The 23,508-nt window shown below is 44.1% G+C and overlaps 1 long non-coding RNA gene across 1 annotated transcript; it reads left to right on the plus strand.

The window, feature by feature from the left end:
- Nucleotides 1-4,372: 4,372 nt before the first annotated feature.
- Nucleotides 4,373-20,820, plus strand: LOC118319981. The gene is made up of 3 exons (XR_004796186.2): nt 4,373-4,777; nt 5,019-5,203; nt 18,467-20,820. It is a non-coding gene; the product is annotated as an uncharacterized LOC118319981 (long non-coding RNA).
- Nucleotides 20,821-23,508: the final 2,688 nt, after the last annotated feature.

Consider the following 23,508-nt stretch of genomic DNA (forward strand, 5'->3'; position numbering starts at 1 on the left):
TACAGCCGTGGCTGTAAAAACCAAAGGGGTTGAAAGTAAAGACGCTTCCGATGCTCAGTGGGGCGGAAGGAAAACTGGAGAGGAGCAGTGGTTGATCTCGGGGTTTCTCTTTTGTAAATGATGCACGTTCATGTTAACGTAGTCATTTGATGCATTATTAATGCAACAGCAGGAAATAGTGCAGAGTTGACATAGGTCAATAAAACTTCGGGAGGTGTTAACCGGTAGTGTTCATCTCACTTTTTAATATACCACCACTGTATCCTTAAAATTCCAATGTGCTCTCTTTAAGCCTGTTATGGCCTAACGTATGTTTTTTGGTGAGCAGAAAGAGGCGGAGACCATCATCCCACCGTGTCGTCAAGCTGTCAATAGAGGAGTGTTTAAAAAAAACAAAAAACATATAGACATTTCATTCACACTTCAAATTTTCTCTCCATGTACCTACGGAAGGCAATATTGCCCTCCATTGCCGCATATCACCACGGAGTACATCTAACCACAGTGCTGTATCGGAGTGTGTTTGTGTGTGTGTGTGTGTGTGTGTGTGTGTGTGTGTGTGTGCGTGCATCAGTGGAGAGAACGCACGGCCCGTGTAAAGGACTCCGGTGCTCGTCTCGGACAGCACGATGGTCCCATTCACTTTCCTTATGAGTCCCTCACAGGACTAATGAATGTCATAGCTCACTTATGTTAATCTGTCTCTTGAATTATCCTGCCGCTGGAGTGGCCTATTAGTGGAGATCAGTGTAATGGATGGTATCATAGCAGGACTATTCACAATGACTTGTGTGTGTGTGTATATATATATATATATATGAATGAGTATGTATTTCTTCAATGTCGTCGTATGCATTTGAGTAAATAGAAATCCAAGTGTAGCGTAAGAAAGATCCCCATTTTAATGAAACTGCCCAAGTTCTATCCTTTTAATTATGCTCTTCATCATGGAGAAGTGTTTTTTTTATTATTATTTGTTTATTTGTATATTATTTATTTTTAAGGTTGCTGTGTGGAAGGAGGCCGTGGGAAAGCAGTGCCCTCGGCTCACCACGGGATGGCAGTAGTGTATTACAGAGGATGGCTTGGGACTCATTTCTCATTTCCAAAAGCCTCTCGGTTAAAATCGCACCCCAGACTGTGAGATAACGTATTCAAACACACGGGCAGACTGGACTCGTTTCAATAGCCACAGTGAGTCTGATTAAAAAAAGGAGTGGAAAGAATGTATTCAAATGTACTCTGGCTGAGACTCACACACTCCTTCAAAAATGTCCTAAACTCACATCTCCTTTGGTTTTCTTGTCACTCCCTCTTCCCCTTCATGTCTCCTCCCTATTCCTCGCTTGTGTTCTTGTCCGCGGCGCTCTCCTCCTCTGCTCTGTCCGAACCTTGTCAGATTCAAGCCAGGAAGCATCAACCTACATTTTGGATCAATTGCCTTATAATTCCCATTCACAACATCAGTGCCATGCCTAATTTAGCAGACACACACACACACACACACACACACACACACACACACCACACACACACACACACACACACTCACACACACCCTGCCGAGCAAGAAACACAGGGTTGGCAGACGAGTGGCAGAGTGGTAAGATAAGGGATAGGCCGCACAAGTGTGTGTGTGTGGTGTGTGTGTGTGTGTGTGCGTGCGTGCGTGCGAGGGGGGAAAAAAAATCGTTGAGGGACACAGGGAGATGGAAGGGCGCAGTGGCAAGATTCATGCTTTCTGATTGGCTGACGCGAGCATCCTGCAGAGTTATGGATTTTTCACGCAAAAGATAGTTTGCTTCGACCATGTTGCTCAGCACGACTATGAAAAGCAGGTTATTTTTCTTCACCATCCGAGTTCAAACCAAATATTTGGTTCAAATCTGTTATTTGTTCATTCATTGATTTTTCTTTTCCTGGCGGGGGACAAGAAAAGGTGACAACAACAGCACATGAAAAGAGGAGGAAGGAGGAAGTGAAGCCGACAAGAAGGGAGGTTACGGCCGCAAGGGTTTCACCATTATGTTCAAAATATCGGTCTACTCAGACTAAATGGCTCAAGACATACAAACGTATACAAGCACTTTCAAGCCCCTTGAATACTATTTATGTTTCTTTAAAGCCCCACTGTGTAGTTTTTGTACCTTTTCTGGCGGCATCTGGTGGTAAAGTTGCAAACCGCAACCGACTGAGCACCCGACCGGGGACACTTTATGGCGGCGCACCGCTAATTCCATCTCCGGATGCTATTAAATGCTGCGTTCCATTATACCTCTCGGTACTCGGACCCCGGAAGTCGGGGTGGTGATCTTTTACCGGCCTCCCGAGTCGCAGGGGAACCCGAACGCAGCACAACACGACGTAGCGAACATGGCGACTCACACGAAGGTCAGGTCCCCCTAACGTTACTATATTTGACTCATTCAACGTTGACGAAAAAACATCGGTCCTTTGTTGCAGGTGATTACACATATATGAACACATAGTTATGGACAATTTATTCAATGTCTGTGAATACGTTCATCTAAATATTACACACTTATTTTTCCCTTTCTCCGTAGCCACGTCCTCTGGTCCTTCCTGGAATATCAAAACCTTCAGGCCACATGGGGAAGGAACTCCTTCTTTATTTTATTGATCTGCCCTCGGGTTCTTCTTCCTTCTGCAGACGCTTAAAATTCCTGCACGAGGAAGCGTCCTAATCAACTGGCTCCCTTCGACGTGGCGGAGCGGCAGTTGCTGAATCCTACATGCCCCTTTGCTCAGGTCAAGCCAGGCCACCTTGTGAAATAAACTCATTCCGTCCAGGCTGAGGGCTGGAATGTAGACGTGCGAGAAAACCAACAAGCTTTGCCTTCAGGCTCGTCTCTGTCTTCACCTTGACGGTCTGACACAACTTCTTCACTACTGATGCGGCGCCAATCTGCCTGTCGACCTCGTGTTCCGTCTCACCCTCGCCTGTGATAAAAAGGACCCAGAGAGAGGTGACTTTTCCACTTCCCCTGGAGCCATTTGTATGTTGCCTGGCGTCGGCATGCCAGTGCCTCTGCCTTCGCCTGACATCTGATTGGCAACATAGTTGATACTGATGCGGTCGGCCCCAGATTTCAAGTCCAATTTTCATAGCCAAAACGAAACGCACTATCAAAAGGGAGATGATATGACATTTTGTCTCATCACAGGTCTCTCAAATTGCCATATTCTTGTAATGAGGTCACCTCGACTGAGATCCTTTCTGCAGATTGTGTGGCTCTGAGACCTAGAAAGTTGCACATGGTTCGCTCCTGTCTCTTCTTATTCTCTTACACTTGTACAAATATTAGTATTTTCATAGCGGTATTTTCTTTTTTGTTTCAAACTTGCCTCCTTGCCAGGATTACAATCAGTTCTTTAAAGGTGACATATTATACCAAAAATAAATTTTTCAGTGTTTGTGCACATACAGTACATGTGTGTATCTGAGGAGCCTGCTTGCCCTCAAACTGGGAAATAAGACCACCCTATTGTATTTCTGGTGAGCTTTTTCTGACCCTACAGCCTGGCTCTGACCAACTGGTTCAGATTTCTCTCCCACTGTGATGTCACAGTTGGACCCTTTAGGGGTAACCACGCCTGCAATCTGTGAATCTCAATTTCCTGGTAAAGAGGGCGTCACACTTCCCACATGTTTTGAAATTGGTTGACCAGTCTCAACAGACTGGGCCAGCTGGCCAATCCGAGTAGACGGGTTCATCAGGAGGCGGGGCTGAAATAAATCCAGGTGTGTTAGACAGAGGGTGAAAAGAGGAGCAGCAGTATGAGAACACCGATGCCTTTTCTGAACATTGGAGCATGTAAACCTTCTCAAGTGGTAGCATCAATTTTTAAAAGTGAACCTGAATATGAGTATAATATGTCAGCTTTAATGTTCAGGACCAGACAGCGTGTTGTTGAGATGTGGGAGGTGTGTGCGTCAGAGGCATAAGCCTCTGGAACCTGCCACATCTCATCACACCCCTTCCTTGCAAGGTCCTTGGAGACCTTTTCAGTGTATTTTCACGGGAGCCTTGTTCCAGCATCGGTTTATAGACTACAGGAATTTCAACCTGCCTCCTGAACTCTGTATCGCTGCATGAACAGCTGACTTTATACATTCTCAGCTTCTACTTTAACAGGACAAAAAAAATATGTAGAAAAGGAGCATGGGATCCCTTTCATGAGGCTGAATGCTACATGAGGATCACACTTGTTTTCCCCATGTTGAGTTCGGAAGAAGAAAGAGTGTTTTTTATGTATGTCTCAGCATTAAAATTTGACATCCTCTTTCATCATAATGCTCCTTTGATAAGCCATGACACACACACGCACACATAAAAACCTAAAGCCTGGCGAATGCTTCTTCGCAGCTGGCTTTCAAGTCACCGGGGCACTTTGATGAATGCTAGGGAACTCCAGCTTTTTTATTGTTCATATTCTTTTACCAGTACGTGTATTCAGCAGCTCTGCCTGATACATCTGTCAATTATCTCATGTCAATGTCTCGTTATGAAAATTGCAGCAAGATAAGAGAGGCCATTTAAAGGCTTCTGTCGTCACAGGGCTTCCTGTGCTCCACCGCTCTGTGATCCGTCGCTCCGTTGCAAACATGAACGTGAAATCCTTCGTCCCATGGAAGTGAGAAAAATCCGATGGGAAACCAATCTGCCTCCTCGCAGAGAACGAGGAGGCAGCTAACGGAGGCTCTGGTAATGGAGACGGGGAGTGAAAGAGGGGAGGCCGAGGCAACAGAGATCAGGTAAAACCAGATGCTTTAATTAGCAGACTGAAGAATGTAGCTCAGTGTGTGTGTGTGTGTGTGAGTGTGTGTGTGTGTGTGTGTGTTTTGCATGTGTGACTGTTTGATGGCTTTAATTAGCTGAAGTGTTAGAGGAAACGTAGAGGAAAATCAACAAAGTGCTTCTCCATAAAGGTTAATAACCAGCCACCTTCTTCTCTCCGCCTCCCCCCCCCCCCCTCTCTGATCCTTTCTTCCCGAGTGTTTGCGACGGAGAGACGGAGGAAATGAAAACGGGACCCAGAATGAGAATGAGGCGGGAAGACGGAGTGACTTGTGTTAATCAAGTGCCATCAGCTTTATCAGCTCTGTTGTTCTAGAGTGCACACATCGAGTTCTGCCCGGCAGTGATGTGGTTCCCAGCCCCTCTCACTGTACAGATTACAGGTAGAGGCCCAGAGATCACTAGGAGACTTGAGTATCAGGTTCAATTTTAAACTTCAATTCGAGCGTCCCGTTTCTGATGTCCCGCCTGCGGCACGAATCAGCTAAGAGGATCGCTTCCCTCTCTGCTCCACTTCCAGTTGCTTTAAGATTGTTTAGGACGGGTGTCGATGGCACAGTTACAAGGCAGGATGATACGCGACACGTTTTAGTCGGCTGAACCAGTAGACGGGTGGCGAGGTGGGAGGAATTTGGAAGTAAGGGTTTCCTGGGAGCTGGGAGCCATTCCGCTATTTGTTACATCTCGCCCAAATGATCTTCCCCATTGGTGGTCGCATCTTCTCTTTGGTTCAACTATCAGGATAATTTGGTTTTTCTGTCCTGTGGGTAAAGAGAAGACCAGTCAGCCATGATGTTGTTGTTTTTTACTCCAAGTCCACGACTGTGCCATTTCCATCTAAACAAGCTCAGAATTACATGATTGATTTCCACAAAAAAAGTGGATCAATTAAGGTTCAATGCGACACGCTGTTCAGGCAACAGAAGTTTTGTGTTTGATTGTTACATGCGAGCGTTGTGAGTCGCCCGTCAACCGGTCAGCCCGTTCACAGCAGGTGAAATATTGTAACAGCTAATGTAAGGCAACTTTTGTTGATCCGTGACTTTAAATCCGGATAAATTGTTTCTTTTTTTTCTTTTTATAATATGTCTATATTTTAATTGTTGTTCAGACATTCATGGTTTCCAGATGATTTAACCAAATGACATCCTTTCTGGAAGCTTCCTTTACTTTTCCTTCAATGAGAGACCAAACATGTCCAAGCGCTAACGTGCAGAATATGGTATTTTGCTGTAACCGTGAGCATGTTTGCATGCTAACATTACCATTTAGGTGAAACCATTATACTGGCTTTACATGCTAGTGGGAAGATCCTATACTTCCCACTCGGAATGACGAGAATGTCATGTTCAAGTGCTTCGGGAAATGCCTTTTTTGATTTCATTATGCACATGCTAAAGGAGGAAATGGATGCAACTAAACACAAATTTAAGTAATACATGTAAATATCTTGAACTGAATAATCTAAGAATTTCCCAGCTTGGGATGAATAAAGTATTTTTCTATCTGTCTATCTATCTCTATCTAAACCATCGGCAGAATTTCTAGATGGAGAATGAATCAACTTTAAAATGAGATATCAGTGTACAAAAGGCCCCTAGTCTGATATAAAGTTTATTATATTTTATAAACTAAGTTTTACTGTGTCTATTATGTTAAGTGTACACTACCGTTCAAAAGTTTGCGGTCACCGGCCAGTTTTATAGCTTTTCTAATCAGCACAACAGTTTTCTAACATAATTGCGCGAGGGTTTTCTAATCATCAATTAGCCTTTTAACACGATTGGCTGACACAATGTACCGTTAGAACCCCAGAGTGATGGTTGCTGGAAATGCGCCTCCATACACCTATGTAGGTATTCCATTAAAAAAATCATCCGTTTCCAGCTAGAATAGTCATTTACCACATTAACAACGTCTAGACTGTATTTCTGATTAATTTAATGTTATCCCCTTGAAAAAACAGTGCTTTTTTTTCAAAAATAAGGACAAACTTTTGAACGGTAGTGTATATTCTACCTGTATAAAAGGACTGCAAATGTACACAAGCAACAGCTTATACTTGTCACGCTGTTGAAAGTAAACAATTACGTACCACCCATCACTGAATCGGCTCCTCTTCTCCACCATGTTGAAAGGGTCTAGTCGTCGAAACTCGAACACTTAAGGGGGCGTTCGTGTGCAATTTCCAAGTCGGCAGCGATTTTTTCAGTAGCAGTTAAGTGTGCGGATCCCGTGTACCCGAAACCCTCTGGGTTGATGGCCGCTTACTTGTTCAAAAATAGGCGACTGAGAAAGTGGGGAGTCTTGAATACTGTACGTTATTTGTGAGACAGCGTATTATGACGTGGGAGGTCCTTTTAAAGACCACTCAGAGATGAGAGTTCTCGTGCGCCGTGCGAGGTCATCTTCTCTGCGGGAGGCCGATACAGTCGAGGGGCAGCTGAAGGCTGTCTCGGGGGGGTCATAGGCGCAAAATTTAGGCTACATGTTGCAAGACACATAGCAGTAAATATAGAACATACTCAGACAGAGACCGAGTGTTACTATGGACATTTTGTTTGTCGGTGAGATGACGACATTACTCTGAGAGAGCTTAATACACCCACAGGGACCGGGGTTAGGCGGTAATTGACCTGATGACGCTTCTGCTGCACTTGTTTTTGAGTTCAGGTTGAAAACTGAACACAGGATTTACCAAGGACGAGGGAAATGCCAGTGGTCGCAGGAAACTTCTCTGCAGAATTGTGATGGAGAGGGCGATTCGGGGTAGTGTTGAGGACAGAGGGAGAGACGACCCGGGGAAAATCCTCAAAAACGAATCCCCGGGCAATAGCCTCAAAGACTCTTTTATCAGCTGGAGAGCTGTGTTTGTGTGTGTGTGTGTGTGTGTGTGTGTGTGTGTCTGTGTGTGTGTGTTTGTGTGTGTGTGTGTGTGTTTGTGTGTGTGTGTGTGTGAGATTCCTATCTCCTTCAGAATAGATATTCCCATGTGAATTTTTCTATTCTGCATTCCTGCATTATGTTTATATCACAGAAACATGGATAGTTCATGAATGGCTCTGAAATAGTTTGCAGCACAATTTTCCAGCTGCATTCTAGTGTTAGTTTATCATCATCATTTGATCAATGATGATTTGTGGCCCATAAGATATGTGCCATGTGTGTGTGTGTGTGTGTCATTTGGCCTGTGAGGGTGAGTGTGTGGATTTTACTACTGTTTTATTGTCCATTACAAGCCCATTGCTGCAGCCTCATTGTTACACTCTGATTTTTTTCACTCTGTATCTCTTATGGCCTTAAGTAGCTAAATAATGATAACATGAAGGGCATTAGCACAAGCACGCCCGCTACAGACTCAAAGACACAGCCATTTGTTTTTTGGCAGGAAAGATAGCAAACAACACTTTAGCTGAGCTTTCATGCAACTGGCAACATGTCTTATCTCAAACAGACTTGTTCCCACTCACTTGCTGATGAATAAACGGACTGGATTATGGTACGTCAAAGAAAATAGATATTTTTTCGAGAATTAATTAGCATTAGTCACATTTCTGGTTGTCTAAAGATGGAAAAATTACCCTTTGTTAGACCTTGACATGAAGAGTGTACCCACTCAATTGACACTATTGAATTATTTTTTTTTATATGATTTTGTGAAACAAAAAGAAAACACTAGATAAATAAATTCTGCTATGAATTAACTATATTTAAAATTCAACAACAAAAGTGTTGTCATTGTTAAATTTATTTTATTTATTTATTATGGCCCTTAATAACCTATACTTAGAGTATCTCAAGATTCAAACGAGCAAACATATGTTCAAGGCTCACTGCACTTGGCCACAACTGCTCTGTACTCTCCCAAACAAGGGAAAGACATATTGATGTGAATGTTGACTTAAAGGGGCACTAAGCAATTCTAGAGCTAAACACGTTTTGTAGAAATCTGCAAAAACGTCCTCACGGTCCGCTAGCTGTCAGTTCTTTGTGTGTGCCGAAAAGAAATACGGGGTTTCGGCTCAGCCCAGGCTCTGTAAATCGAAAACAAAACAAGTGGTGCAGGCTGCACCAACAACACTGCGGGTGCAGTTTGTAAACATCACTCGTCGAAGCCTTAAGAAACGTGCTAGCGGGTGGCGTTGCAATGCCTAGTGGTTTGCACATCGGCCTCCCATACCTGAGGACCCGGGTGCCCGGCCAGAGCAACAACAACAACAACAAAGAGAAAGACAAGCTTTGTCCAAAATCGCTTACTGCCCCTTTAAGGTCAACATTGTGTACGTTCCATTTAATGCGAACTAGATGTCTGACTTGAATGACCAAATTTTCAACCTGTTTTTTCGAATGGGAGCCAGAGTCACTCCCTTTAGCCTGGCCTTGCTTCCTGACAAGTTGACTTCTGGATTTTGTGGAGGCAATGGCGCCACATGGAATAGAGTATGTCGTTTTTAGGTGTGATTACAGTGAAGATACTTATAACCCTAATAACCAAGGATTTTGTGGCACAAGTAGTTTGAGAAGAAACGTTTCAGGCACTGGTGAGACAGTGAAACACCGTACGAGGAAGTCTGAGGGCTTATCAAATGCCAAAACAGCAGCACAGGAGTTTATAATAGTATGAGGCAGAATTCATATTCCTACTAGGACTGAACACCTGCATGTATTCGGCCGGTGCGGTTCATCGACAGAGGATGAAGAGTTGCTTATTGAAATGTTGAAACATTCAGTGTTGTGAAATGGAGCAGATTACAAACCCTTCTACGACTACTGTGGGTATTTGATACTCAAAATATTTGCAGTAGTCTATTCCTGATGTACAATGGTTCAGCTTCTGCCCTGTGGTGATGTACAGGAGTACTACAAGACCCTGTGACATCACATCACTGGTGGGTGTGGTCAGAGGTGTAACAAAGTACACCTCTGACCACACTTAGGCTCAATCCCAACTCACCCCTTGCGCCTACCCCTAACCCCTCGGTTTTGCGCGTTCACGTGTAGGGGTAGGGGTGTCTCAATGCCCTCTGTTATCGAGGGGGAGGGCTGGATGGCCGTCCTAATCCCTTGCAAATCACCGGCAAGTCGGCTGAAATAATGTCCAAGGCAAACAAAGAAACTCACAAATTTGTATTTAAAAATTTACGACAGCCTTCGTTCGTCGTTTCAATGTATTATGGCGATTTTCTTCCTAAAAGTAACAGGGGGAAAAAATCGGTGGTCTCAAAGCAGCGTTATGCGTTACATGTGTACCACATATGAAACGTTATCAACTAGCGTGATGTGCTGTTTCGTCGTCATAAGACCACGGGGTATTTTCAGTGGGATTCACCTGTCCTGTCATGCCCAACATACTGTAATTAGCATGTTTGTTATTTGAATATTCTGGGTATGTCGCCACAGTAAATGCAACAGCATCTTTACAATGAATATCGCCGTCATTCCAGGCATGCTGAATCTCCGGTAAAAACATCGTCGCGTCTGCCTACGTAAAGCCATCGGCCACTACCGATGACGTATCACTTTCGAGGGGGGGGGGGGGGCCCATCTGGTAGGGGTAGATTTTCAGGGGTAAAAATGAGAAATGGAATTGGAGCTTACTACCAGAGATGAAAGACATCTGTGACTTCAACCAGAGAGGGCGGCATAACCCAGTTGTTCTGCCTGGTGCACTGCATCGAGCCAATCTGATCCCAAAAATCTCGGATTGAAGAGAGAGCTACTACAGTGGTTTCTGATCAAGGTGAACCACTCACTGAAACTAGCTGTTCCACAGTCACATCACCGAAGCCCCAAAATTATATCTTCAAATCATGTGTACTCAAACCACTTAAATCAGGATACACAGCTGGAAAACGGCCTCCCGAACAACCGGCGACACTCGTCGTTATTAATTAACAGACCCACGTCGGGGCTGGCCCCGGCCATTTGTGGCCAAACGTAGCAGCTGATGGGACGGACAGAGAGCCGCGAGCCAGACGGCTGACCGGACAGAACTAATGTGCTCAAGGTTAACAAGGTTGTTAAAAACTTGTCCGTCATTCATCCGGGTGATTTAAAAAAATAAAAAATAAAAATAAATAAAAATCCACTTTTGTGCAAATTAAAAAACAAGCCATCAGCGAAGGCCACACGCAAGGAAAGTCTGTTTCCTGTTGATCGTAAATGGGGCAGCTCCGCGTCTATTCTGTGCGTGTCATTACGAGGCATCTGTTCAACAAACAAGAAACAAAGGCAATAGAGGCTGCACTCGGCCTGGCCTGGGTGCAGTCTGTCAGCAGGCACTGTGAACTCTGTGTGTGTGTGTGTGTGTGTGTGTGTGTGCGTGTGTGTGTGTGTGTGCCTCCTGGTGACGGTGGCGGGGCTGTGCGTCTCAGAAGTGATTAGGGTGTGTTTCCAGCTCTCAGACGTGTCATGAAGGAGAGGAGTCAAACGATGCTCCTTAACGCCCACGCGCACCCAGCGCCGCCCTGCACAGTTTGACCCGAGTCCGTTGTCATCAGGATAGCTCGCTAATTAAGAACAGCTCCGCTTACACTGACAAACACACACACACACAGTCTCGTGAGGGTCCTGCGTGTGTGTGTGTGTGTGTATGTCAGAGGAGTTTTTGTGTGACAATTTCTGTTCTTCCGTCAAAGAGCTGTCTCCCGCTGCGAAGGGCCAGAGAGGTGATTTGTCTCCCTCAACTGTGCTCTGTGTGACATTGCGTGTGTGTGTGTGTGTGTGTGTGTGTGTGTGTGCGCGTGTGAGAGAGCGAAAAAATCCTCATCATTAAATGCTAAAAAATAAAAGTAATTTAAAGATGTACCGAGGTGTATTTTGCCCACTGACAGATGAGACAAAATATGTGAAACTCCTCTCAGTATAATATAATACAAAATTAACAGTAGCTTGCACAGCTGAATCGTCTCCCATCTTCGACTGTTTCAACAGGAACTGAACATGACGGTGTATTGCGGGACTGCATCAGTTTTCATCTGAGTGCGGGGGCCTACCAGAAACTGGCAACTGGCAAACAATCCATCAGATGACTCACAAGCATCGCGTCTCCACCTCCTCCCTCTGCGCAAAAAATGAGGCCAAAACACCTCGGATACCGGAGCTGCCATTTTGCGCTGGTGATGTCATTCGGAGCGGGCGTCAGGGGACGATGTCTCGCCGATACACTCTCGACCAATTGTGAGTCGGTCCGGACACTCCCCGATCGCTACTGTGCAGATTGCCGAGTCAAGGTGGTGGTGCCCGTATCCGGGACAGCTTGGCTTGGTTTTTTTGACGATGCCTGGAGGGAAAAGTGGAGGTGCGTCGTCCATCTTCATCTTTTCCATTAAGTTTGGTTTGAATTAGTCGAGGCTACGAAAATAAGGTGAAACTCTGATCGCAGACTACAAACGGCATCGCCATCAACGGTATTCGGACTTCATTTTTGTTCGGTGGGAGGAAGTGGACCCGCATCGTCCATATTCATATGCTTCGTGTGCTTGTGCCACCGCCTCCAAGTGGCCATTTGACATGGTACAGTAGATGAAGCAAATGTATAAACGCAGAGCCTTGACCTCCCTATACGCTCACTACGCACGTTGCGTAGGGCCCCCCGCAAATTAAGCAAGGCCCCCGCCTCCCCCAGAGCCGGCCCTCGGCATGGACTGTGTAGGCGAACGCTAGGAGCGCCGTCATCTATGGGGGGGCGCCGCAAACATAAAGTGGGCGTGGTCTTCCTGAGTTCCTCGCTGGGCTGCACAACGGTTCATCAAAAAAGAAATCTGAAATCTCGCCCAGGGCGCCAACATTGCCAGGGCCGGCTCTGGCCTCCCCCCTCGTGTCAAAGCAAGTTAGTCAACATTGTGAGATGATGAATCCTAACTGTCCTTCATGAGAAGAGGACGAGAGGGAACTGCGTGACCAGCAGTCAGGTGAACGTGTGTTCTCTCCTCTCCCGAGTCTGATGTCAGCAGATAACTAGAGTGTGACGTTGATGGGACATCTCTCTGTCTGTCTATTCCTCTCTACTGTTCCTTGACCTCAGTGGAAAACGTCATGAGGTCAAGGAAAGGTGTAAAGGAGGACTCATAGGAAACGCTGACAGCGCTGCTCAGAGAATCCGACTCGACTTTCACTGTACTACGTCATCACGCGACGGAGGATGTTATTGACGTGCGTCAGATGAACTACAAAAAATGCAGCGGCTCCATCAGCATGTTTCAGTGTGTTTTACCACCGTGTGACATCAGATGTTAATGATTCATATGTGACAGTAACTTACAAGATGACGTGCGTCTCCTCTAGGTCATATTCATACTCTTCAACTTCTTCTACTACTTCTACTTCGGATTGAATCCTTACGTTTGTGCAAGACGCGTCACGTTAAATATCTCTGCCGCAATGAATTGTGGGGCGTCTATATCCACTTACTCTCACAAAGGAAGCTCCAGTGTACCCTATGCTAAAGGAGATAGGAAAGGAAGCACTGCTGCTGATCAAATACTTCCGGGTCACGTCAAGATTTAATCAGTTTGACAATTCAACCTCACCCCTGGTCTTCCCTTCACTACTCCAGATAATTCTGTCTCACCCGGTCTGAACCTATGTACCAGTGTGTTCCGTTTTTCGCTGTAGTTTTTTTCCAGTGAAGTTTTCCTGCGAGTACTCGTCTGTGATTCCAGACCATCTCCGGTGTGCTTCGCTGCGTCTTCAGTTTTAAACATGTGCTCATCTCTCAGCCGAGATCCGCCCATGCCTCCACAACCTGCTCCTGTTTTTGTGCATTTTTTGCACCATTAAACACATTTTTCATACCTGTGCCAGTACTCTGTTTGGGGGTCCAGACTCTAGTTAAAAGTTATGGATGCACATCTCTCAGTAAATAATGACCATCAAGTATTCAGGCAAGCCATAGTATGAAAATTTACATACATTTGAAATGTATTTAAGGAAATCTGTGGTAGCCATCTTGAATGGGTCTGATGGAGCTGATAACATTTACAATTGATACATATTGTTAACTATAATAGATAACTTGTCAGAGGAGATATGCTTGATTGTAGTGGGAGCACTGGGGTGTCAGGCGTAACTGTGTGTGGCGATGGCAAATGTTTTACATGGCTCATGAGTCCGGTAGGAGGGCCCAATAGCAGAATTTTGCTGAGGGCCCCCCCCAGGGAGGTCAGAGCTGGCACTGTATAAACGTGTAAATAAAGGCATGAATGATGTTCCTCACGATGTCATGACTTATCAATAATGTTGTCAGTCATGCTTTTTGATTTTATTTCAAACAAACACAGGTGTTTGTTGTCTTACAGTAGGGGCCAACAAACTAAAAAATAAAGAGGAGAAAGGAAGTTTTAAAGGGAGGTAAGAAATGAAATGACAGAGGATGGGGGGATGACGAGATGATAACTGGGTTTATCATTAACAAAAGCCCACTATCTGTTTACCCTCCTCCTCTCTCTCTGTCTCTATGGGCATCGTATGTACAATATATGGTTGTACAGCTGATTGTAGGCTCCTCATGGGAAAACAAGAAGAGAGGGAAGTATTCTTTGAAAGGCTGTGTGTATGTGTGTGTGTTCGTGTGTTTAAACACTTTAATGAGAAGGAATTAGATCTGCAAAGAGAGAGAGAGAAGCGATCCTCACCGATATTAATAAACTGCAGGTATCACAGCCCACTCCTGAGATCAATACCCTCCATCGCTCTGCTAGATCTAACTCCATCTTTGATCATTATGGTGAAAAAACAAAACATGTTTGTTTTCATAATTAACTCCAATTCATCTGCGTGAGTGTTCGGCTTTATGACATTTGCTTGGCATTTTAACTTCATTATGGCCCTGCCAGTCATGACGCGGCACACTTTACTTCCCCAACAAATTTCATGAATGTTCATTATAGTTGAGGTTTTTTTTTGTTGTCGCCCCTGGTTCTCATTTGGTTCGAGACAGACAGAATGAACATTAGAAAAAAAATGTCACATGAAGACACCAAGAGCAGACGAGAGGAAAGCAGATTTTGCACTGCAGGAATGGACGGGCCTTTCATATCAGCTCGTTTTCATTTGACCTTCACCTCTGGTGTGATACAGCGGTTGCAGTTGCTTACTAATACGGTCATACTCTCAGTTCTAGCATGCTGATGTTTAAGTAAACAGGCACCATGCTCAAACTCTAATATTAGCACAGTGTCATGCTGAAATTGGCTCATTAGCCTGAAACACAACATATAGCTGAGGCTGGTGGGGAAGTATTTGGTCATGAACCAAAGTATTGTTAAATGTATGTATTTATTTTATCAGAGGTGTCTAACTTGTAACCTGATGCACCAGATGTGAAGTCTGGATCACCGGAGCTATTACAAATAAATGATTTCAAATCCATCAAAAAGTTGATGAGAAGAAAAAAATAACCTCTCGGTGTTTGTCCTAGGGTCACCTAAATCAATAGCCCCCCCATTCTATTTCATGGCAATTCCTCTAATGGCCCAGTTGTCAGGACTGAAGAGATAGAGTCTCACTGCCAGTATTACACAACCTTCTGTGACCATTACTACAGTGTGACTGTAAGGAGGTGTTGTCGCATGGATGTTACTTCAATGTTTGGACCAAAGACAAAGCAACAACTCACTGTCCAGTACCACCCATGTAGTCTTCGGAGCAAATTTACATGGACTGCAATATTCCAACATGAATCAGATTAAGACAATAGTCCTAGTAAGACAATGCCATCTAACCACCATTTTCTGATTATCTTAACTCACTTGAATAAGGTCATACTCTCAATAAGCAATAATTGAATTAAGACGTATGGAGTATGTAATGTGGATCATATTTCTACATAAACATGTACGGCAATTGCCAACCGCTTAACTTCATAATCAGACTATGCTAACATATATATATATATATATATATAATATCCATTCTGTGTGGACTACAAATGCATGTACAACATTTCATGTTGAAATTCCATCCACATTGTGGATAGTTGTAGAGGCATTTCAGTCTGGACCAAAGTGGCTGACTGACTGACAGTGCCGTCCATAGAGCCATATCATTTTTTGTCAGATTTTGGAAATAACCTCAATTCCATTTTTAAACATCCCTTTAACTCGTCAAACAGTAATATTAGTAATGCTTGCATTCCAGTGATGAACAAATAGCCAAACCTGGCTAGACTCAGTGGTGGGGTGGTGGAAAGAGATAACCATCACTTTGATGAGAAAAGAAAAATCTGACCTATCATTACCTGTTGTTCATCTGTTATGGAAACCGAAACTTCCAAGGCAAGGCAAGTTTATTTGTACAGCACATTTCAACAAGGCAATTCTAAGTGCTTTACATATAAAACATTAAAAGCATTGGGAAGAGACACGTGAAATCATGCGGTTGAAGCTTTGGCACAGCGACAATCATCTCAACTTTAAAAAGCTGAAAGAACATTTTTAATTTCTATCACACATTACTTGGATTAGAATTCTGTGAGAGATTTTATGTAAGTGGATTCAGGTTGAACTGTGCGTGAGTCTGGCTCCTGGCGACGGGTCTCGTGATTAGTGTTGATTGACCTGCGGCTGCACTGGTTGTTCACCACCTGTTGTTCAGGATATGAACTGAGGATCATCTGTCCTCTGTGGTTGTAATGAAAGGTCTGTTATGACACATCAGAAAGAAGAAGAAAAAAAGGCCGTCTACCAGGTGTGCAGTGTTAACCGCAGAGATCCAATTAAATATCACGATAGCGCTACAGAGATTCGTTGGGAGGAGTTTAAAAATAATCACTGAGCGACTTTTATGGCACATTCAGATCCTGTGATCACAACTGTCCTTATGTATTCACCCTGTAATTTGTTCTCTAAATGTCACTCTTGTTTTGAGTTAGAGTGAAAATGGAATTGAGGAAATTGAAATTTTTGGGAAACTGATTGAGCAGGCAAAGGAAAAATTTGCAGTCACCGTAGAGAAACACACTTACGTACAACTACAAAACTTTATCTTTCAAAGTCCACTCATTATTTTAAATTTTTTGACAAAATAGCTTTTTGAAGGTGAAAATAAGGGTTAGGGTAAATCTGAATAATAATTAAATGTATATTTCAGTCAAGACCACTTCATTCAATTGCAATAGGTTATATTTGGCATTTGGCTACTTGCACAACCATTTCCGGGTTCTACTTAGTATTGCTCAACTGTTTCTTGTCCGGTTCAACAATGGCGCTGTTTCGTTAGCTGATCCGACGTATGTTTACCAGCCATCGTCTTCTCAGGTCGGGATGGGTCGGAAACCCCATGAAAACTTAGTACGGCATTAACATTGGATGACGCAGAAAAAATGTTGGACACAGCAGTGCTCTGAGTACTTCATCGACTGTTTTGAGAATGTCCCGTTTTGGACATTTTCCTGTGTACACTCGTGACAAAACTCTGAATGAAGTAGTGAGCAAACACAGCTACATTGGCTTTGTTGCATTGAGGTGTCCCGCTCTTCCTTCACATCATAACTGTACATGACTGTGTACAACTAGCCGCTGCAGACTGAATACGCTACATGCACTAGGCTTCGTGACGTACTTCTGTTTCAAAATAATGCTGCTCGTCTTTTTCCGGTCAGCGGACACTTCGTTACCGATCAGCTAACGAAACAGCACCATTGTTGAACCGGAACCGGAAACAGGCGATCAGTACTAAGTATAACCCCAAATGGTTGTGCAAGTAGCCCATAGCAGCTGTACTGTCACGGTTGGACTGTTGCGCTGATGGGTTCCAGCTATCCTGCCTCTTCTCCTGTGTATGTGTGTCCGGTGGTCATGTATGGGTGTGTGTCTTGTGTGCCCCCCCCCCCCCCCCCCCCCCGGATAAGCTACTCATTGCCGTTACCTGTGGAGGCAACCACAGGTGGCATTCATTGTGATCTACCCCTGGACGTATATAGACGAACCAGATTATTGAACCCGTAACACGGTAGTGAGATCGTCGGCTCCTAAACTTTATGTTTATTCTTTTCTGTGACTCTAGGGGTGAGGTCGAATTGTCCTTCCTAGCTACTATTCCTACCCACTATTCCTTGACCTCAGTGGAAAACGTCACAAGGTCAAAGAAAATCTGACTTGACTTACACTATACTACGTCATCACGCGACGGTGGATGTTATTGACGTGCATCTGCCGTGGTGAAACTACAAATTTCCCGAGATGGACTACAAAAAACGCAGCGGCTCCATCCATCATTTTTCAGTGTGGTATGTACACCAGATGTAAAGGGTTCATAGGCAACGGTAACTTACATGATGTCATGCGTCTCTTCTGGGTCATATTCATAATCTTCTTCTTCTTCTACTTCTACTTCGGATTGAATCGTTTACGTTCGTGCTTGTCACGCCACGTTAAATATCGCTGCCGCAATGAATTGTGGGGCGTCTATTTTTCCTTTCCTTTCGCATAGGAAGGTCCAGTGTACCCTATGCCAAAGGAGATGGGAAAGGAAGCATTGGAACACCTTTTCTATGCATTTAGAGAATCCAAACAGCTCAAATCATGGCTGCTGATCAAATACTTCTGGGTCACTTCAAGATTTAGGAAACTTCCTATACCAATTTGACAATTCGACCGTACCCTAGTGCTTGTAAACTATCTCCACATCTTTTTCCTCCCCCACAGACAGCTGGATATGATCCAGCCACCCTCTGCATCCTTCCTCCTTCAAAGCCAGCGATTGTCGGCTGACCTTCCACCTGTGCTGTCCTCCACGCCACACTGAGCCTACAAGCCGAGCTGTAGCATGTAACCCATGCAAAATGTGCCTATAAACTTCAAGTGCCCAAAAATACAGCTAGCAACGATGCCCTGTTTTATGATGTGGTAACCTCTAGTGCTCAGCAGGAGTGGTCAGCATCAAGAGCAGCAAGAAACATGACCAGAAATTCTTATCAAGTTCCCCAAGTCCCCCGTCTTTATTGGGAAAGCTGGGCTCAACCTTTGATGGTTAAACCCCCTAACCTCACTGCTTCGATGGTATCATTTTACAGGCCAAAGGTCAAAAACGATGCTGTTACCTTTCAGAGCCACCAAAGCTTTAATGGTCTTGCACAAAATTTCAACCTGCTATCTGCCAGTGAGGACACACTATTTCAAAAAAAAAATTTAAGTATGTTTTAATCATTAATCATAGCATTATCAGTATCTCCCGTGTTTTCATATACTTAATTACACTCTGTTCCCTGCTGTTGTAATGACCCAGTTTTCCCACAAGAATGATTAGTTTCACCTTAGTCATTAACTGTCTTTCTCTTGTGTCTAATCTCTCCGCGCCCATGTCCCCTTGCAGAAGTACCCTTATTGCTAAGGTGATGTGGTGTACAGTACTGACACCATTGCCGTGTTGACCTTTTAATGACCTTTGAACAATGATTCATACCTATAAACTATGTGAGGATGAACTGGAAATTAACCGAGACCTCAAAAATTGTTTGCCTGTAGAGCTACATCAAGGAAACATGCCAGCCATTTGTTACAGATTACAGTTACACAGCAAGAAAACGACGAGAAAATAAGTATTGTATGGATCAGCTAATATGAGAATATCAATACAATGGACTGTATTATAACTCGTATTAGACCCACATGTCACTGCAAATATCATGACATATGAGTATGTAATGTAAATCTTTAAATAATTATAGAAATTTGATATTTTTTGTAATTGTTTTCATGCAACAACAACGCAGACAGGATGTTAAATGTTTTATTACATGAAAACAAAAATAGATCAGGATTTGGCACATTGTATTTCCCACTCGTCTGCTCTGGACTTGTTGCAGTGTTTCAAACACACGCTGTGAATATGAGAGCTAAACTGATGATGGGTGCTCACACGTAGGACCTCTGTGTGTTAGTTCTACCATGAGTGAAAACACTACCAAGCTGGTTTTATCTTTTCCTATTTCATTTTAGCAATTAAATGAGTGTATGTTAGTTTCGACCAGTGGATCTGAAAGTCCTAGCCGGGCGTAGCCACCCTAATACTCAAATGCGTATTAGTCTCGGAACGCTCGGTTACTTTAAGTCAAATGCTCTTTACAAAAGTCGCTTCCCTCCGTGTCATGGTATAAACCCTGCCTATTATCAGAGAAGCCGTAATGATTGGACTGGGAAGTTTTCTGCTGGAGGGAAATCACTTCCCAATGGAGGGGATCCAGACCGTATTCTGGCAGAGCAAATTTCAATGAGCGCCCAGAATTCTTCTGGGTCCCAGGAAGTGAAACTCGGGACGGATTACGCTCCTTTAACAACTGTCGGTTTACAGCTCAGACAGATTTTTCTGATGAGTACCTGTGATACTGCTTCAGACCTGCTTCACAGCTCTAACATTGATGAATCAGACAGTTACCAGACACACAAACACACGGATGTGTTGCTCTGCTGTTGTAGATTAGCTGTTGTAAAAGCACGTCCATTTCCCACCTGATGGAAACCTTTTGTTGACCAGTGCAGGAACAAACATCTACTTTGCCAACTTTGACACCAAACCATGTTAGATCCACAGCCTCTAGGCTACTGAACTGATCATGTCAGCTCAAATAGTTGGCTCGCTCATGAGAGATGTCAGAACAAGGAAAAAATGATTTACATGTGTCACACACATTATGGTTGGTCAGTGTCAGTGTTTGTGGTCATGAACGGATTGGGGGCCTTCAGACAGAACACTCGCCTGTCAGATAAAACAGTTTGTGCTTTAACTGCAAAAGTTTCCATTGCCATGTGTCTTTCTTAATCACACTCTGTCATAGCTGTTATCGTTTCAGTGTGTTCGAGCCGAGTGTCACCTTCAACAGTTTGCCTTAAGTACTGTGCTTACACACAGGCTGAACAGATACACAATGTTAGATGCAAATAATGTGACTGAAAGCAAGAAGTTTTTGTATTTAACTATCATCATCATCATAGTCTTTTGAACTGATATTAGCACAGGCTCCTACAATCACCATTACCATGACGACCACAACCGTTTGCACGTGATAATCACCAGTTAATTCAACAGCATGCAGTTTAAGCGGAACATCGATGGGTGTTCCCGACCGACTCTGTGTTGGCTGGACTGCGGCAGTTCAGTGGTTACCCATGGGGCCGGGGAGCTGGGACTCCATGAAGGGAGTGAAGAAGAACTTGACCTATGGACCATTCAACAAGACAGCTTTTGTATTTCAACTGGAGTTAGTTAGCTAGCTATACCCTGCTGAAAAAACAGCATGGACCAGCATCCTTTCCATGCTGGTTTTTCTAGAAGGGCAGTCACCATACATCATAGACACATTTAAATATACTATAGAGAAGAAGAGTGCAGCAATATGCTGAGCCCCTCAGTCTTAAATCTCTGCAGATAGAAATAACAAAGCCCTGATGAGATTTGCAAACACACTCAAACGAGAAAGACAAAACATATTTACTTTGTGATCAGATTTGTTTATCGTCTTGACAGTATTTCACTAAGGGGCCAGCCCAGATGTGTATGCAGAGTGGGCCGCGCCATATCCCGACTCGCTGCTCCACTCGTTCCCTTTTGCACCCATTCCTTGACCTGGGATCGATCGCTTCACCTCTCCCCACTTTGAATTCTCCCGATTATCTGCGGTCTTGACACAATGAATCTAACAAAAGGCACCAAGGCTGGCAATCTTCATTCAAGCGTTCATGCGTTGCTCTTGTTTGTGCATACGTAAGGTGATGGAAGGGGATGAAAGTTTGAATGAGAAGTTGATGACGTCAATATATATATTAAACTTACACTTCCATGCACCCAGGCAAACACTGTGTAGTGTTGGCATACCTGTCGGTTTCTGAATAAATGATGGTGATCACTATGATGTTGATTACAGGCACCTAGCCAACCTGAAACAACCATTTTTCAGCGGCTCTCTTGTTAAAGCATTGACCCCGAATTACTTGATAACTTGGTCTAAGACTAGGTAAACAAGTGTGTGTCACCAAAATCTCGACAAATTGATAAGCTATACTGCATCAGTCTGTGGTAAAATCCATTCAAATTTAGTACATATTTCCCTTTATAATTGGTCTGTTCTCCTTGTTTGTACATCCATCCACCATGGTTTTGTGCTAAATGTATCTCACCTCATCAACTTGAAAAATCATGACACACTTTCACTGACTTGTACACAAAACATTTCAACACCCAGACAAACTGATTCAACTCCAATTTGCCGAAAGCTAAAATCAGATGTTATTCCGAATTCAGGCCGATTTTTGTTTTTCCCCCTGCAGCTTCTGGCGCATGTGTCCATTACGTGGGCTGGCTGGAAATCTTGCATTGTTATGTCAATTGCAATATCAGAAGAACACACAAACATAGATGGTGTCATCCACCCACCCGTGGGCATGTGGGTGATCACCCATAGCGTGCGCAAGCACTCACGCAAGCCCACAATGGAAGGCACTGACACCTACAAGTGCACGGGGTTCAGCCCCAAGCTCATGCATGAAATACACGCACACGCACACAAACACACACAAGCAGGGCCTGAAACACACTTCTTTTGTCTCACTTGTTCACAAAAATCATGGAATCAGACACAGAGACAGATTCTGTGAACTCTAAACTGGTGTGTGGACTAAAGCACACATGCGTACGCCCACGTTGAAACACGTGCGCGCACACACACACACACACACACACACACACACAAGCCAACTCCAGTTTCCATAAAGACATTCTTCTTGGCTCCAGACTGATTCTAACCTGAGTCATCTGTGCTCCCTGTATTTCATTTGTGACAGCACGCAGGCCCTATGGGAGGGAGAACAAGGACAGCAATCATCCCGATTAGTAGAACAGTGGATTCACAATGTGCTTGACACCTACAGGGCAACATGAGGAGCAGGGGAGGGGGGGGGGGGGGGGGTCCTGCCTCGTCTTGAGTTTCTCTCTGTTCTCTCTGACGCAACGAGTTCAAAGATATTCTCAGCCAGGCGTGAAAGCAAAGAAGGGAGAAACCGCGTGTGCAGGGTAGGAGGTAAGGGGGCCTCGTTTCACAGTGATACCATCATGTTTCACCACCTGGTGTGGGGAGAGAGAAAGAGGAGGATGAGTGGGGAGTGAAGGGGGAGCAGAGGATAGAGTGAAAAAATAATGTGACACTTACCCATCTTTACACACCTCCCAATGCCCAAAACACACACACACACACACACACACACAGATCTGTAGCTGAAGTTGTCATCCTGCTGGTCATCACACGTTTAATTCAGAGGAATAAAACAGGTCAGGACACACATACACACAAACACACTCGGCCACAGATGTAGCTCGACTTGTCAGGCTGTGGTGCAAGTCAGCTGATCATAACATAGCTAATCCCGAGGAACAAAGCAGGTCATCACACACACACACACACAATGTGAGGAAGGAAAATGAGACATGCCCTTCCAGTACATGCTTTTTTGTTATGAGTATTACACAACCCCAAAGATTAAACACTGGACAATTGACCGCATTGCTTGACACTGAAGACACCAACTGCAATATTAGCATCTGGTAATTAATGGAATCATTGTCACGATGTGTGAGACGAGGGTTCAGGGTTGTAATTTGTAAACAAGATTAATTGGGCTTCTCGACGTTTCGCCCAGTTTCTCTGATACATTTTCTACTCCTCTTCTTTCCACAGTCATTAAAGTGGTTCAACGTT

Source organism: Scophthalmus maximus, chromosome 9 (assembly GCF_022379125.1).
Source record: "Scophthalmus maximus strain ysfricsl-2021 chromosome 9, ASM2237912v1, whole genome shotgun sequence".
Lineage (NCBI taxonomy): Eukaryota > Metazoa > Chordata > Actinopteri > Pleuronectiformes > Scophthalmidae > Scophthalmus > Scophthalmus maximus.